Below are 17,970 nucleotides of genomic sequence, written 5' to 3'. Positions count from 1 at the left end.
AACGACAATTTTAGAAAATTCTTTGGGAAGCATAATGTGCATTTATAAAGTACTTTATGAAGCATTTTCCCCATTTCAATCTCTGTATATAGTACCTGGCAAGCAATTAATAAATAAATGCATAAATAAACAAAAACAAACAAACAAATAAATAATATGCCCAGTAATAATAAATTCTTTTAAAATATTAATTTATTATTTACAAACTATAATACATCCAATTATTATATCTTAAATATATTTAATTATTAAATAACTTGTTTAATTTATTTAATATAATTAACCTAATTAATTTTTAAAAATACATTCTTGTTGATTGTTAATCTTATTTTGTTGTCGTTAGTTGTTTTTAGTTAGGTCTGACTGTTTGTAACTCCATTTGAGGTTTACTGGGCAAAGGTCCTGGAGTAGTTTGCCACTTTTTTTTCCAGCTTGTCTTACAAATGAGGAAACTGCAGCAAATGGGATTAAGTAAGTTGCCCAGGGTCAGGCACAGCTAGTAAGTATCTGAGGCCAGATTAGAATCACAGAGATGTTTCACCCTATCCACTACCACCCACCTGCCCAATCTTTATAAGTAAATAACAACAAATTTGATCACAACAGTTCATTTCATAACAAGTATCATGATGATTATACCCATTTTGTGGATGAAGAAATTGAAACATCAGTTAAGTGATAACAGTAACAACCATAATGGCTAGCATTTCTGTGGGGTTTTAAGGTTTGCAAACCATTTTACACATATTTCTCATTTGTCACAACAACCCATGAGGTAAGTGTTATTATTATGCCCAACTTATAGATGAAGAAATTGAGATTCAGAGATATTAAGTGATTTGCTTAGGTTTGCAAGCTAGTCAAGAGGTAAAATTTAACCTTGGTCTCCTGAATCCTAGTGACAATGCTCTTTCTGCTATGCTGGTTGAGAAGAAGGACTTTTTTTCCAGTGGTCTTTATCAACTGCTTTTTGTTATCTTCCCCCTTTGAGGAGGTAAGGATCCTAATTCAAACCTTCTCTTTGCAGTCTGCCCCATTCATTCGCCCAAAAAGCCTTCAGAGACAAAATTCTGAGGACAAATGATTAGAGGAGAAGCCTTGATTCTTGCAAAATCATGAGAGGTGAGGGCTAATTTGTTTCTTTGTTCCAGGAATGGCAGATGCCCCAGATTCCTGCTTTCAAGTTTAATACCATGAGCATGCAGTGTTCTGGTGATGGGTATTTAACGCTCATGCTTAGAAAGGTCTCCATCAACTTATGCTGATGGCACTTTGTGATTAAGAACAAAACCCAGGACACAAGAGACTGGGAGACCTTACATAATCAGTGTCTGCAGGAAAGTGTTCTGAAGGCAATGTGATAATGCTAAAATAATAAATACATGTGTGGAAGAAAGAGTTTGTGCTTGGCTATTGGGAAACTGACCATCACAGTCTATTCTAGCAACTTCAGAGCCTGGCTCAGCTCCTGGTAACAAAACCATTTTCCTTTATTACTTTGGAATTTTTGGAATTTAAAGTTTTTCTTTTGTCTAACCAAGAATATATACTGGTTCTAAATGGATCATAGACTGGACCTCACTGACCATTTGGTCTCATTTCCCACCCCCTTTCATTGTTAGGATGAATCTGAGGACTGAGTCTAGAGAGTTTAAGGGTCAGTCAGGTAATATGGGGCAAAGTTAGCATTTGAACTCGGGTCCTTTGACTCTAATCCCTGCTTTCTTTGTACTATTCATTTTGCCTCAGGAACACATCAAACACATAAAGAATGTATATGAAGAAGAGAAGAGATAATAAAAATCATACACACAGATTCTGTCTTCTGTGAAGACAGAAGTCATTGTTCTTTCTACTTTCTTCTATAGGCGAAATAATTACTTCTTTCCTTGAGCCTGTCTAATCAAACTATCACCCCACTATCTCCTGCAACATGCCATGCTCATTGACATCTTCTTTCCTGTCTTTGTTCATGCTCCTCTCCCTACCTGGACTACTCTGTCTCTCTCTTGCTGTTTATCTGTCGCTCTTTGTCTCTGTCTCTGTCTGTCTCTATCTATCTCTCTGTCTCTGTTTTTTTTTTTTACCTCTCTCTCTCTCTCTCTAGCTATCTTTCTCATCCCTTCAAGTCCTATTTTTTCTTAAAGCTCCCAACTTTAACCAAGGAACCACCATCTTCAATAAAGATTTTTTTTTACTAATCCAGACCAAATGAATCCCACTAATCAATCAACCAGTTAGCATTTAAGGAAGGAAAGAAGAAAGGAAACAAGTATATATTAAGTACCTACTATATGCTAGGCACCATGCCAAGCCCTATCCAAATATCATCTCATTGGTTTTCACATCGACCCTGGAGGTAGGTACTATTATTTTAAAGTTGAAAAAATGGAGACAGTCAGAGGTTAATGACCAGCCAAGAGTCACACAGTATCTGAGGATATACTTAAAGTCTTCCTGTCTCCACATCCAGTGCTCTATCCATTTCACCACCTAACTGCCTTACACATATTTTATCATATATACGGTTCCTACAAGCAGAAAATGCATTCAGGAATATTCGTGGTGAAAGGCATCGTGGGGATACAAAGGTATAATAAAACCAATTCCTTCCCACATGGAGTTTACATGTTAAAGAAGGAGACTATACACATATAAAGGCAGACCTCCTCTGAGGTCCTTCTTCATACTCACAGCAATAAATGTCTATTGATCAGTTGAATGGAAAGGCCTGGGTTCCCAGAAGGTGACTAGCATGGTCAGAACATAGCTTCTGTATGCAGCACATAGCTGCCATGTGCTGACTCATTTCTTTTTATTCCCTTTGCTTAGTATAGTGCCTGACACATAGTAGGTGCTTAATGAATGTTTATTTATTCACTGACCAACTTACTCCAAGCAGAGAAACAGAGTGATGCATGGTGGGATAGTTTCAGAGGTCTGAGAGTTTGCAACTTTTTTCCCATCTAACTCCTCTTCCCCATGTCTACTCATCCCCAAACTTCTTGTCACAACATTCTAACAGAGTCTTTCCTTTTGCGAATTTAATGTCCCATGCTTTAAAATTACTTGATGCCATTTTCCCATCTCCTCTCATTCACCTACCATTTTAACTCCATTCCATTAGAGGCAGGTTTTAGTTTTAGAAAACCCTTTTGATTAGGCTATCATATTGTTATCTTGGTGATGTGATATGGCCATGAATCATGGAATGCCACAATTTCTAAAGAATCAGAAATGGTGACGACCAAAAGGGCAATGGACTGAAAAGAATGGCAGGAGTGAGTAGATTGGAATAGAAGGTGGCTTTTATCCCAGAAGTGACATAAAAGACATTCTGAAGGAAATGTCTGATGGAAAAAGAGGGAGATCTATCAGGAGTGAGGAATAATCGAGGGATGATCTAAACACTGTTCTCATATCTATGAAATGTAAGAAGGTAAATTCTTTATGAAGGATATGGACAAGAATAATGCAAGATGAAGATTGGCTGGATTTTGATCTGCACCGAGAGAAGGAATATACACCATTGATGAGAGCAGAAGTATATTAAAGTATTTCACTGTTCAGATCCCTTGACTATTTTTGTAGTTTGCCAGCTTCTGGGTACTAAAAAGCCCCTGGAGATAACTTTATCTCTGGTTGCTTGCCTAATCAGAGAAAGCCGCCCTTCTCCCCAAGAGCTGCCTGACACAGGTTTGTTTGGTTTTTCCCTTACTGAAGGACTAAACAAAAAATATGTATATTGTGGATATTATAGAAAGTGCCCCATGATCCCAGATATTGGGAAACTGTCAGTACAAGTAGGGGATTAGAAGGATGAACAATTACTTCCTTTAGAAGGGAAGGGAGCTGAAGGGTCACAAATTATCCTCTGCAATCCACTCCTTTGTGTACCTTTGTGTACCCTCTTTCCCCCTCCACACATACACATAATTGCTCCCAGTAATGAGGAAATGATGCTTAGTTATTTTCTTGTAGGTAAATGGCAGGCTATTTATACCAATTACTATGTAGAACAATAGCCAGTATACATAACATCAAACAATTAACACCAAACTTCATTCATGTGTGTTCAGACTTTAGAATTTGCCCCTTTGCTCACACCTTGACACATTGGACCACATCGACCTTGTTCACTCAAGTCAAGTCAATAAGTATTTTTTAAAGCATTTACTATATGGCAGGAACTAAGGGTAAGTGCGAGGCACACAAATGTAAGCAAAAAGAAAAGTCTCTTCCAGGGTGGAAGACAATACAGAAAAGAAGAGATGGGGAGGGAGGAGAGGGAAGAATAGAGAGAAAAGAGGGGGTACCTTTTCTAGGGTTATAGTTGCTAAATCTGGAGACAGACGACTGGTTGGGGCCCTTCCATAAAATGGAAATTTCAGAAAGAATTAACCAATGGGAAAAGATTCTGCTAGAATTGAGACATGGAGACAAGTCTAGACAATCAAGGGCAACTGGTCTCTGTCTCTTCTAATCTCTGGTTTCCCTTTGAGATTCACCTAAAGCAATATCTTCTGGCTGAGACCTTTCCTGGAATTCTCGTTGCTGTGGCTTCTCACTGCCTCAGGTACATTTGTGAACCTTCTATGAAAGTCCTGCATGAGAGTCCAGAAGCTTGAATGCAAGAAGGAAGGGGAACTCCTCTAAACTCCTAATATACTGACAGTCTGTATAATTTTAATTTTCTAATTGTTTAATTGTTTCTTACGGGTCAAAATCTCTTCCTTAGCTGTCAGATTATTGGGAGAGGCTGTGTCTTATGCTGCCTACATATATAGTCATACAAAATGAATTATATTGCTGAGTAAATGGTAAGTATTTAATAAATGCTTATTAAATGATTTTATATCATTTTGATATTTGTTGTTTTTCTCTAATATTTCTCCAATTCTGCATTCTCTTTAGCATAATGTTATGAAAGTCAAATATATTAATAAAGATCTAATAACAGTTCACATTTACATAGAATTTTATGAATCATAAAGCATTTTACAAATATCTCATTTTGATCTTTGCAAGAAGTCTGGAGGCAGTTGCTATCATTATCCCACTTTTACAACTGAGGAAACTAATTCTCAGAGAAGTTAAGGTGATGGTTGCACAGCTCATAACATCTGGATTTCAAATTCAAAGCTCTCCTGATGGTGCCAGGTCCTTCACCTCTGTGATGCTTCACTTTGGCCATTCAGCCTCCTTTTCGTTTCACAAAGTACATTCCTCACAACAGCCCTGTAAGGCAAATAGTGCAATTATTATTACTTTCATTTTGTAGATGAGGAAACTGTGTTACCCATGAAGACATGCAACTAATAAATAAAGCAGAGGCATTATTTCGCAGTCTTTACATATAACATGCTGGTACCTTGCAGCCCTTTTACCCTCTAGGTACCACATTGCCGGTTCATTTCAGTTTGCAATCAATCAGCATCTAAAATCTGCCATATAAAGAGGTTATAGCAATTTTCCAGAAAGAAAAAAGGTCTTTTTCTTCTAGTCAAAAGTCTTATGAGGAGAATTCTCCACATTCAAGCAAGCATCACTATATATCCGTTTACCCCAGGACTAAGAGATTGCCTCCATCCAGAAATCTCTTACACAAACATACTGACCCCCCCCAAATAAAACCTTTCTGATTATCTGCAAGCTAAATATGAAAGTTAAAATAATGATCTCTGCCAATACCTGACAGTGCTTTGTATAATAAAAGTACCCCTTCCCTCCAAAAGCCCAATATATATTTCTGTATCACTGTATAGTATTTGAGAAATCAATGTGTAATAAGAGAAAAATAAATTTAATGCTTAGGCTGATTTACAGGTAAATATGTGACCTATAATTATAAATATATAAATATAATAAGTTGAAAGTTCTTGACGGAGAAGATTCTGCCTCCTTTGTCTCTACAGGTAAAATGCACACAATAGGCAAGTAATAAATGTCTCTGGAATAAATGAATGAATAAGGATTTTACTATAATTCAGCCTCTGAGGTCATGGTACAACTTTCTTGGTTAGATTGTCTTACAACAAAAGTCCTCTTATTGCCATAGTAACTGAGCCTCCTTAACTACAGCCAAGACATTTGCCCACGGCAAAATCTGCCATATAGAAAAATAACATTACAGCAACTTTCCAGTGAACTTTCAGTTCAACTCAATAAATACTTTTTTTTCTAGGTGATGTTCTGAAGTGAGGCACTGGAAATACAGAGCTGTTTATTTCTTTTTTAATGGCATATTCCTTGCCCTCATTAAGGTTGCATTTTATTTGGAGGATTTGACATGTATTCAGCCAAGTACAATAAGAGATACAATGGGTGAAAAGACAGTTGCAAGTAATTTGGTCTGGAAAAAAGTGAAGAGTGAATCCTTTCAGTTGGATGGAAAGGGCGGGGATCAGAGAAAGGTTTGCAGAGGAAGAAGAACTTGAGCTTTCTCTTATTGCTATATCTCTTGCAGGAAGCTGTCCACTCTGTGTAGTGAAGTGCTGAGGAGGTAGGGTTGAGGGATAGCCATCAGTGATGGGGAAAAGCATGGTTAGAAGGCAACAGCACAGAATGGAATGTCTTGGTTGGAAGAATATGGAATTGTTATAAATAGAAACTTCTAATCTTGCTGATGGTGAATCTAATTCTCTATCAGCCATTTGGAAAACCATCCAAACTTCAGGAAACAGCTACCAAGCAGCTATTTAATTTCTGTTTCTGGCTGAAGGGAAGAATCACAATTGCTAGTAGATGTAGCATTAGAAAGACCTTAGAGTTTGTATAGCTCTAGCCAGCTAGGTGGTGCATTGGATGGAGTGCTGGACCAGCGGTCAGGAAGACTGGCTAGACACTTACTATACCTCATCACACCTGTACCATTGCAAAAGCCTTCTGGTTAGACTGCTTGCTACAAGTCTCTCCCTACTCTGTACCATCCACTTTCCTAAAGCTCAGATCCAACCATTTCACACATACATCTCACTCCATCCCACTCCCATTTAATAAACTCTAGTGACTCCCTGAGGGATTAGAAGTTTCCTGTAAATCATGTTTTAAGATGAATAAATGGAAAAATGAAAAAAAAGTTATGATATCAGCTGATCAGCAAAAATAGGATTGTAACCTGGGTTTATGTCCTTCCATAGTTTAATTGCAATTTACCTTTCCAGTTTCCTCTCACATTAATCTCCATATTTTCTTCCAGTCACACTGGTAAATTAGTCATTCAACAAACTTTTCAGTCTATTCCTTATACGTATGGGCTTGTATAAACTGGCCCTGTGGCCATGAAAATATTCTCTTGTTATTGCCAACCCTTAGAATCCTTAAAATCAGAATACTAAGGACGAACTCAAGTAATATCTCATAACGTAAGCCTTAAACAGAAGTATTAAAGTGCTGGTGCCTGGAATCAAGAAGATCTGAATTCAAATTCAATTTTGTCCTAACAGAATTTGACTGGGTTATGCTAAGATATGTGGCAGTGTAAGCATCATTTTTAATTTGGGGGCAGTTAGGTGGCACAGTGCACAGAGAGTCGAAGAAAACTGGAGTTTAAATCCAGCCCCAGACACTGTGTGACCTAGCTGTGTGACCCATGGCAAATTGCCTCACCCTGCTTGCCTCAGTTTCCACATCTGTAAAATGAACTAGTAAAGGAAATGGCAAACTACTCCAGTTATCTTTGTCAAGAAAATCCCACAAAGCATCACGAAAGAGTCAGACACAGCTAAAACCATCAAATGACAAAAATTTGATTTGTATGGCCTGAGCACTGTAATGAAGGTGATAAGTAGGAGAGAGGTAGAGTTTGATCTGGAGAATAATGACCAGGAGTCAAATCTACTCTCTTTCTTGACAACATATAAATGTATCCCTCCCTGTCTCTACCTCTATTCATTTGTGATACCATGGGATAGTCATTATAATTAAGTTTTTCCCAGCATTACTTTAGGATATCTTTAAAGAAGAAAGGAAATTCAAAATGTGTAGCTTCAGAATGGGTTTGGCAACTCAAGAACAAACAAATATTTGACTCAGAATTATAGATGTCAAGGGTCTAATTATGAGAGTATTTCTTGAATTGATTATCCCTTCCATCACTCTTGTCCACTTACTTTTTCTTCTTCCTCAGGTATGTATGGAGAGCCCTGTCCCCCTTTAGTTAAATTTTCATTTACAAAATCCAAGTTGCTATTCATAGTAAAAGAATGAGTAAAAGGTCATTTAAGAAGCCTGGGATCTCAGTAGTCGCTGTTGGACCAGATTGGTCAGATTTAAAAGGGAGTAGTAATTTTTAGAAATTTTAGAAATTTTTTAGAATTTTAGAAATTTTTAGAAAATTTAGAAAATTTTAGAAATTTAGAAAAATTTTATAAATGCACCATGACATAATGGATAGAGAACTGACCTGGGAGTGTTTAATTCCTACCTCTGACATGTATTCTGATTCTGGGAGATCATGGGCAAGTCATGTGTAATCTCCAAGCCCTCAGGAAGCTCTCTAAAAGTAGGAGCTGCTGATCTGTGTTGGAGGGAGGGAATAGAGGGAGAGTTTTCACATAGGGAGTTCCCCAGATTGATGAAATCACTGGTCTGGGCCAAAGGAAAAAAAAAGTCATTTTTCAAACAGCCTTTTCCTGCTTGGCATCTAAGCTGAACTGTTTATTTCATAGATTTAGTCATCTGAAATTCTACTTCCTCTTGCAAGAGGAAAATTTAAATCAAGTTCTTAACATTTTGGGGTCATAGATCCCTTTGGCAGTCTCTTGCAGCCCAAGGACCCCTTATCATAATAATATTTCTAAATGCATAAAATAAATACATAACATTACAAGGGAAGCTAATTATATTGAAATTTTGTTTCCAAAGTAAAAAAAAAATCCATTATGTTTCTCAGATTAAGAAATCCTGGTAGATGATAGAAGCATCAAATCAGGCATAACTAAAAGCTCTATTATTGATCTTCATTCTCGATTAATGAATTATGCCTCTTTTGGCAATGGGTTCTTATTTAAAGGGAAAAGGAAGGGAACAAGCATTTAACAAGTGCCTACCAGGTGCTAGGTACTTTGCTAAGTGCTTTATAAAATATTATCTCATTCAATCCTCACAACAAACTCTGGAAGGTTCAAAAGCCCTTCATAGCTCACCTTTTCAGATTTCTCACACCTAAGACTTTCCTCAGCCCACCCTGTAGTCCTTTATCTAGTTACACACTGAACTCTTTGCTTTCCTAGAATAAGACACTCTATCTTTTAGCTCTGAGCATTTTCTCTGTCAGTCCTCCATTCCCAGAATGCTCATCCTCCTCCTCTCCACCTCTTGGCTTCCCTGGCTTCCTTCCAGGCCCAGCTAAAATCTCACCTTCTCTAGCAAGTCTTTCTCAACCCCTCTTAAGTCCAGAGTCTTCCTCCTATTGATTATTATGCTGTCAGTCAATAAGCATTTATTAAGTACAATCTACTATGTGCCAAGCACTGTGCTAAACGTCCTGAATACAAAAATAGGCAAAGGACAGTTCCTGTTCTCAAGGGGTTCAAATTCCAATTGGGGGGAGACCACAAGCAAACAAATATGTGCAAACCAAAAGGAAGTAATCAATAGACAGGAGGCAAGAATTAAGATGGTTTAGGAAAAGTTTCCTGTAGAAGATGAAATTTTAGTTGGAATTTAAATAAAAGCAGGGAAGCCAGGAAGTGGAGATAAGGAAGAAGAGAATTCCAGGCATGGAGGATGGCCAGAAGAAATTCCCAGAGCCAAGAGATGGAGTGTCTTACTCAGGAACAGAAAAGAAAGGGATATATATTTTTTAAATGTTGTACAGGTGAAATCAACAGGAGTTGGCAACAGATTGGATACAGGGTTGAGAGAGAGTGAGGAATTGAGGCTAACACCTAGTTTGTGAACCTCAGGTCCTGGATGAAATGAAGAAAGAGGGTAGATAGGAGGTTGGGGATATGTTAGTGGGGGAGATACTGAGCTCAATTTTGGGCATGTCGAAATCAAAATATCTATTGAACCTCTAATTTGAGATGTCTGAAAAAGAGTTGGAGATTCAAGATTGGAAACCAGCAGAGAGGTTAGAGCAAGATAGGTAAATTTGCAAATCAACAACATCAAGATGGATTATAAATTTAGGGGAGTTGTTGAGATTACCGAGTGAAGTAGTATAGAGGGAGAAGAGAAGAGGACAGAACCCTGTAGGAGATCTAGGGTTAGAAGAAGATATGATTCGCAAGAGGACTTGGCAAAGAAGACAGAGAAGGAGTAGTCATATAGATAGGAAGAGAATCAGGACAGAATAGAATCCTGAAAACCCAGAAAGTACCCAGGAGAAGAGAATGATCAACAGTGTCAAAGGCTACAAAAATGCTGAGGTCAAGGAAAAGGAAGATTGAGAAAAAGCCATTGTATTTCACAACTAAGAGATCATGGAGAGAGTAGTTTTGGTGGAATTTGGAGAGAGTAGTTTTGGTGGAATAATGAGGTCAGAAGTCACATTATAAGGGGTTAAGGAAAAAATGAGAGGAGAAAAATTTGCAGACCATTTCTAGTTTAGCCACAAAAAGCAAAAGAGGTATAGGACAATAGTTAATGGGTATAGAAGGATGAAGTAGAGTTGTTTTTTTTTGGGGGGGGGGATGGAGGATACATGGGAATTTTTGTTGTCAGTAGGGAAGGAGCCAGTAGACAGAGAAAGACTGAAAAATAAGTCATAGAATGCACATAGCTGTATTAATATATAAAGTTTAATATATATATATACATGTAAATGTATGTTCTCTATATATAATTTATACACACAAAAGAGAGCTTATTTGTACATAGTTGTTATTATATAGAGGAATTGTTTCTCTAATCTCATAACAATACCAACAATAAAAAAAAGCCTACCCCCACCAACAAAAACTCATAATTAGTTGAATATTTGTGTGGGGAGAGACAATGAAATTCTTCATTATTTTCCCCTGCAAAAAAAAAAAAAAACTTTAAAAAAAGTTATGGAGAACTCAGAATCCAGAAAAGGACAGTGAAAATAACTCAGTCAATAAACATTTGTTGTGCCAGGTACTGTGTATACTGCTGGGGATAGAATAGAAGATGAGATTTTAACTGAGTATTAAAGGAAGCCAAGAAAACCAAGAAGTGGAGATGAGGAGGGAGAGAATTATAGGAATGGAAAATAGGCAGTGAAAATGCTCAGAATGGAGATATGGAGTGTCTACTGTTTTCATCAAGGAGTGACAGAAGACCAGAAAAGTAGGCAGCAGATTATGAAAGGCTTAGAAATTAGAATGCACAAAAGAAGATTCAAAAAATACTATTATTGATCATAATTAACAGAAACATGATGAGTTTCTTAGGAGTCATCTTTGGATGACTATAGAAAGATTATTTTAAGGGAAATGATGACAAATGCTGTTCAATTGCACTTAGGACAGAGTTATAGGAAATGAGCTTAAGTTGCAACAGGAAAGATTTGGGTCAGACGTGAGATTTCACTCTTGTTCTTCAGTGGAACAGATTACGATGGGAGGTGGTAAAATCTTCTTTATTGGAGATCATTAAGAGTTAGACAAATAACCATCTGCCCTGGTTTGATTTAGAGGTAGTTTACCTAGAGTCAATGGAGGGTATAGAATACACAATTTCTTGGGATCTTTTCTAGCCCTCTGATCAGTAGAATATCTAGTTATCATTTCTTATAATTCTATCCGTTGTATAAAATAATGGCCCCACTGACCGACCCACCCCCAGTAAGTAGGGCACGGATTCTGCATTGCTTTTCTGGTAAGTGGTGATAGATTTGTATTAATCCATCCACACTCTCTCCCCTGGTCCTCTTTGTGACAAAGGCATGTATTCATGGGACAGCTGGTTGGGATTAGGGTTAGGGCACAGCCTGTGGCCAAGGAAAAGAACAGAGCTCACAAACTGGGGATAAGCCCTATGAGATTCAGGATGAAATGAAATAACTTTGAGGGCATTCGTTAGAGAGATGCCTTATGGCTTTCTCTCCTTTTCTGCCAGGATTGTCCTTCCAGAGGTCTGCCAGCAGGAAAACTGCTGATTTCTAAGCTGTAATCATTCTCTATTCACCCAAGGAAATCCTACACTCCTTAATGGCTATTGTACAGTCAGGGCCATGCAGCTGAATGCATGCTCCATTGCGTGAGCCCACCAGTCCCTATACGTAGAGCATCTCCTGTCCATGGACCACAGAACTGGATCAGCTCTGGACAGGTGGTAAAGAGTGGGCTGGAAACATGTCGGAAGTGGCAAAGTACTTTCAATGACTCCAAGTTTCTCTCCAGGAAACCCAAAATCCCTATTTTTAATACCAATATTTGTCCTAGGAGGTTATATGTTTTCAAATCATAAAATACTCTCAATCTCCAAAGAATCAAAATTGCAATTTATCCAGAAGAGAATGGAGAAATGCCTTGTGGGCATATTTAGTCTGTAGCCCATTACCAGTGACTAATGGTGTACCTAAAGTAATAGAATATATATCCTTAAGGAGATGTGGCTAGGGGGGAAGTGGATGGATTGTGAAGCCTGGAATCAGAAAGGCTAGAATTCAAATCTAACCTCAAGAAATTACTACCTGTAGGAAGCAAATCACTTTACCTCACTTTGCCTCCATTTCCTCATCTATTAAATGGGGATAATAATAGCACCTATTTCTCAGAGTTGTTTTGAGGATCAAATGAGAGAATATTTATAAAGCATAAAGTAAGCACAATATAAATGCTAATTATTATTAATATTATTAAAAGGCTATGGGACAGTCTTACAAATGAAGGATTATAAATGTACTAGACAATGATGACCCAATGGCTTTATTGGCAGTGATCTGATAACAAGACCTAAAAGAAGGGGTCAGCAAGGTAACTAAATAGATAAAACTAGGGGGCAGCTGGGTGGCTCAGTGGATTGAGAGTCAGGCCCAGAGACAGGAATTCCTAGGTTCAAATCTGACCTCAGACACTTCCCAGCTGTGAGACCCTGGGCAAGTCACTTGACCCCCATTGCCTAGCCCTTACCACTCTCCTGCCTTGTAAACAATATACAATATTGATTCTAAGGCAGAAGGTAAGGGTTTAAAAAAAGTAAATAAATAAATGGATAAAACCAGACCCAGAGAGGGGGAGGTCCTGGATTCAAATCTAGCCTCAGATACTTCCTAGCTATGTTACCCTGGGCAAGTCATTTATCCCCAATTGCTGCTAATGGAATCTTTTCAGTCTCTCCAGGCTTTTCCATTTCCAGAAGTCTCTGGATTTTCTCTCTCACACCCTTACCATTCTCCTACCTTAGAACTGATACTTAGTATTGATTCTAAGACAGAAGGTAAGAATTTTTTTGAAAAAAAGATTTTTCCAATCTCATTTTCTTGAAAAATCATTACAAAGTGCCTGGCACAAAATAAGATTATATAGTTGGCTATTATTATTATTTCAAATCAGGTAAAACAATATGACAAATAGAAAAAGAGAAAGGGGCAATGGGGACTAATCAGTACATAAGGATTCCTTCAGGCAGCATATTAACTTAGTTTTAAAATTACAGTGTTATCTATGTTTTATTGTATTTTAAAATTTATTTTGTTAACTCTTTCCCAATGACATTTCAATCTGGTTCAGGTTTCCCTTGGGACTTGTCCCTGCATGTCTTACACCTTTGATGTAAAACACTAATAAAATGGCAGGCATCCATGAGTCAGAACCTATACTTTAACAAGTGAACAAAAAACAGCTCTGACACTACCATTGCATTATTGGTGCATTTTTCTCTGGAGCATTAAAAAATATGCTGGAGAAGAAGCTGAACAGCTTGAGTATAAATCCAGGTTCTGCCATTTCCTAATTTTGTAACATTGACAAGTCCTGTAAATTCTCTGACCTCAGTTTCTTGATGAAATGAGATAATACATGGTGTCCCAACAGTCTTGGTTTAGTTTTAAGCTATTAAAGCACTAAGACTTTTTGGAACACCCTATAAATGTACAGCATTTTATAAGCATTAAGTCCTATATAAAACTGAACTCTATAAAATAGAAATGCTATTCTTCTATATTGTTATATTGTTATAAATGTTTTATCTATAAAATTATTTGATACAAATAATATATTTTAAGGATCAAATATAATATATTTTAACGCATGTCATATAATAGAACATATTTTTATTCATTCAATTATTTGTTTTATATGTAAGTAATTTTATAATGTGATAAATTATATTATAAATATCTATGCTATCATAATATGAAAATATAATGTAATATAATATATTCCATCCTAATCATATACAATCAAAGATTATATTATAATATAATATAGTATAACATAATATAATATAATTCAATACAACACAACACTATAACAAAACATAACAGAGTATAACATAACATAACACAACATAACATAACATAACATTATATAAACATAAACTACAACATAACACACCATAACTAATATAACATAATATAGCATGATGTAATATAACCTAACCTAACATAATATGTTATATATATATATATATTATATATAACCAACCATAACAATATAATATGATATAATATATAATGTAACACAACTATAACTAATATAACATAACATAATATGATATATAATATAATATAACAATATAACATAATATAATAATATATCAATAACATAAAATAATACAACATAATATAACAACATAACAATATAACATAATATAATATAACATAACAAATATAACATAACAAATATAACATAATACAATAGAAAATAATATAGCATAATATAATATAAAACATAACACTTGATATATTATATGATATAAATGTGATATAGTATAATATAAATGTTATATAATATGTTATGATATACATAATAGTATAATGCCTAATATTATCCTATAAAACAGAGATAAGAATCTTCACACAAATTATACTCCCTCCTTCTGAAGGTTGTCATTGCAATTAAATTAAATAATAGCACTGGAGAACTTGAAAGAGTTATGCCCATGTAAATGATTGTTATCCCTTGATAACAAAATATCCCTTGATGCTCTGAGAAGCATTGTCTACATTTGTTTATCATTTTCTCAGGGTACTCATTGCTCCAACCATTGGACAGTTGACATATACACAGTGTAAGTAGCACAATCAGGGCTGAAACAAATAAAACTGATTTTAGAAAAAGCACCCAAACACAGTCTTTCCCCTATTTACCACCTACTTCTTTATTGCATTTCTTTTGCATCATGGGCTGCCCACAGAGATGAGGTCTTGCTAGGCATCTTGCTGCCCCGTGTTCATTCTGACCACTGAAACTGTATCACCCTCACAAAGGCCCATTTGTTGTTTGCTGCCCAGAGAGGAAAAAGCAGGCAGGGGCTGCACCCCAGAGTCTCAGTGGCCCCCTGGCCCAGAAACAGAAGCCTCAGTTCTACTGCTGGATACTCGTTTCAAGAGCCAAGTCAGAAGAGGATCAGTTTCCACCCCAGATCACCCAGATGATTAATTATGGGCCAAAATTAATCTTCCATAAGGTTTAATCCTGCATAGTTTGCCTTAAACGAATAAGAGTTGGCTTTATTCGGCAGGAATACAAGTAGGCCTTGTTCAAATCTCCCTAGGCTGCATTTAGGCCATCTGGGGATGGGGCATCGGGCACAGCGAGGGAGCAGGTGTAGCGAGGATTGGGTCACATGGTGGGGATTGGGCTGGCGTTGGCCAGGCAGCTAGGTGAAACCCCAGATGTGCGTGCTGGCAGAGATACAAAGAGAGGAGGCTTCCCTCAAGCTTACAGTCCCTGGGCTGTGCAGCTGTTTATTTGGCACTTGCTTTAGGCCAACCTGTAGAGTTGAGGATTTAACACGAAAATCCCTTCAGAAAAATACGTCTCCTTCCAGGCAGAACAAAGAAGAAAGAAATATTAGTTAACTTCTAATTCTCTGGTAAATGGGTTCTCTGGCATTTTGTAACTGTCCCTCTCCACACACTCCCCCATCCCCCTTGTTTGAGGCAAGATTTGCCTTGGAAAGAGAAAAAAATAACACCCAGAGGTAGTAAACAATCCCCTTGGGGGCTTAACTTTTTTTTTTTGGACTTCTATTATATATAAACACCCATTTTCTTTTTACCCAGAGACATAGCCTGAAGAATACATATAAAATAAGTCAGGAATTCCCTGAACTGGAAGGTGATACAATAGGCAGAATGACGGGGGGGGGGGGGGGGGGGGGAAGGCAGGTCTCAAAGGCAAAAATAAATTAAGAGGAGTCCTCCTGGGAGGCAGGAATTCTTTTAAACAAATCCATCCTAACAACCCCTTCATCATTTGCTTCTGTCCCACTGGTGGGGCCATCCACTCTCCTGTGGCTCTCAGAGAATAGTGTCACCTTTTTGTTGTCCTTGTTGGAGGTGATGCTGGGAGTGTTTCATTTTTTAAATGAGTTAAGGACATTTCCTGCGTTTGAAGGCAAAGGAAGCTGTTGGTCAGGAATATTTAGTATAGAAATATAGTATAGAAAAATTTAGTATAGGACCTTAGAGCCAGCCCTCTCTGGACTAGCTTCTCTTATTACTGTATTGTCTGCAAGGCTCTCTCAAATCTCCTCTGAAAACCTCTAGGACTAGAGAAACAAATAAACTCACAGTAAGGGAGAAGTGACTGATTTGGCTCAGTATTTTACCTCCATGGGCCATTATTTTGCATTTTAACAGGGGAAGAATCATTAGGCCAAAGGCAATTGTATCTGTCAGCCATTAGAATCCAAACTTTCTAAGTCTTGATCTCTGATTAAGATCTTTTTAGGCCCATTTTACCTCTTTCTTACTCATAGTTTATGCAATAAACATTATAATATCATGATCTGACAAAATGGAATGTCCCTGAGCTGCTGTCTGGTCCATTTAGAGGCTCCCCCACCCCCACAACCATTTTACAAATGAGAAACTGAGGCCCAGAGAAATATTCTAACTGGCCAAGGATGCACAGGTAGTAAATCAGGGAGCTGGGATTGGATCCAGGAGCTTCTGGCACCAAATCTGAGTCTTCTTTGCTATATCGTTTTGTCTGTCTTATAGTAACAAAAATTTCTTCTTTAGCTTTCCCAGACTAACAAATCTTTAAATAAATTTATTGTCCTAGGGAAAAGATGTAACAAAATTATCACAAAATGTATAATTTGGCACTTATCTGTTAAATAGAAAATCCTTGGCATGCAAGGGTGTCTAGTTTGCATCTCTCTTGACTTCACAAGGGGAGGGAGAAAGTGCTCATGTGTGGGACACAGAAAAATGGGTCTTCCCACAAAAAGCCAAGAGGCCTTTTCCCTCATTGCAATGTGGGCAGCTAGGTGGTGCTATGGATAGAGGGCCAGGCCCAATGCCAGGAAGACTCATCTTCATGAATTCAAATCTGGCCCCAGACACTTCCAACTATCTGACCCTGGGCAAGTCATTTTACTCTGTTTGCCTCAGTTTCCTCATCTGTAAAATGAACTGGACAAAGAAATGTCAAACCAACCACTCCAGCATCATTGCCAAGAAAATCCCATTTGGGGTTATGAAGTGTCAGACACAACTGAAACAACCAAATAATGATAACCATATAGGAAAATGGAGTTTTCTCATAAAAATTAAAGAGAGTCACTTGGTTAGGGTAAAGGTTTTTGCTTTGCTTTGTTTTGTTTTGTTTCCTATCAGAAGATGGAAAATGATGGACATGAGAAGCAGAGAGATGAGCTGGACTAACAGGACCCTGGTGGGAGCCAGAGACATGCATGGAGAAGGCATGAGTGGGAGCTACTTAAAGAAGGACAAATTGCAGACCAGACTGGCATATGTAGATGACCAGAGAAAGTTCGAGAGAGGAGGGTAGGAGGAAACAAGAATGTCTTAAGGGCTTGCTCTATGCCAGGCACTTCACAAATATCTCACTTGATCCCCACAACCAGTCTGGGAGGTAAGTG

Source organism: Monodelphis domestica, chromosome 3, assembly GCF_027887165.1.
Source record: "Monodelphis domestica isolate mMonDom1 chromosome 3, mMonDom1.pri, whole genome shotgun sequence".
In the NCBI taxonomy this organism is placed as follows: domain Eukaryota; kingdom Metazoa; phylum Chordata; class Mammalia; order Didelphimorphia; family Didelphidae; genus Monodelphis; species Monodelphis domestica.
Note: the sequence above shows the minus strand (reverse complement) of the source record.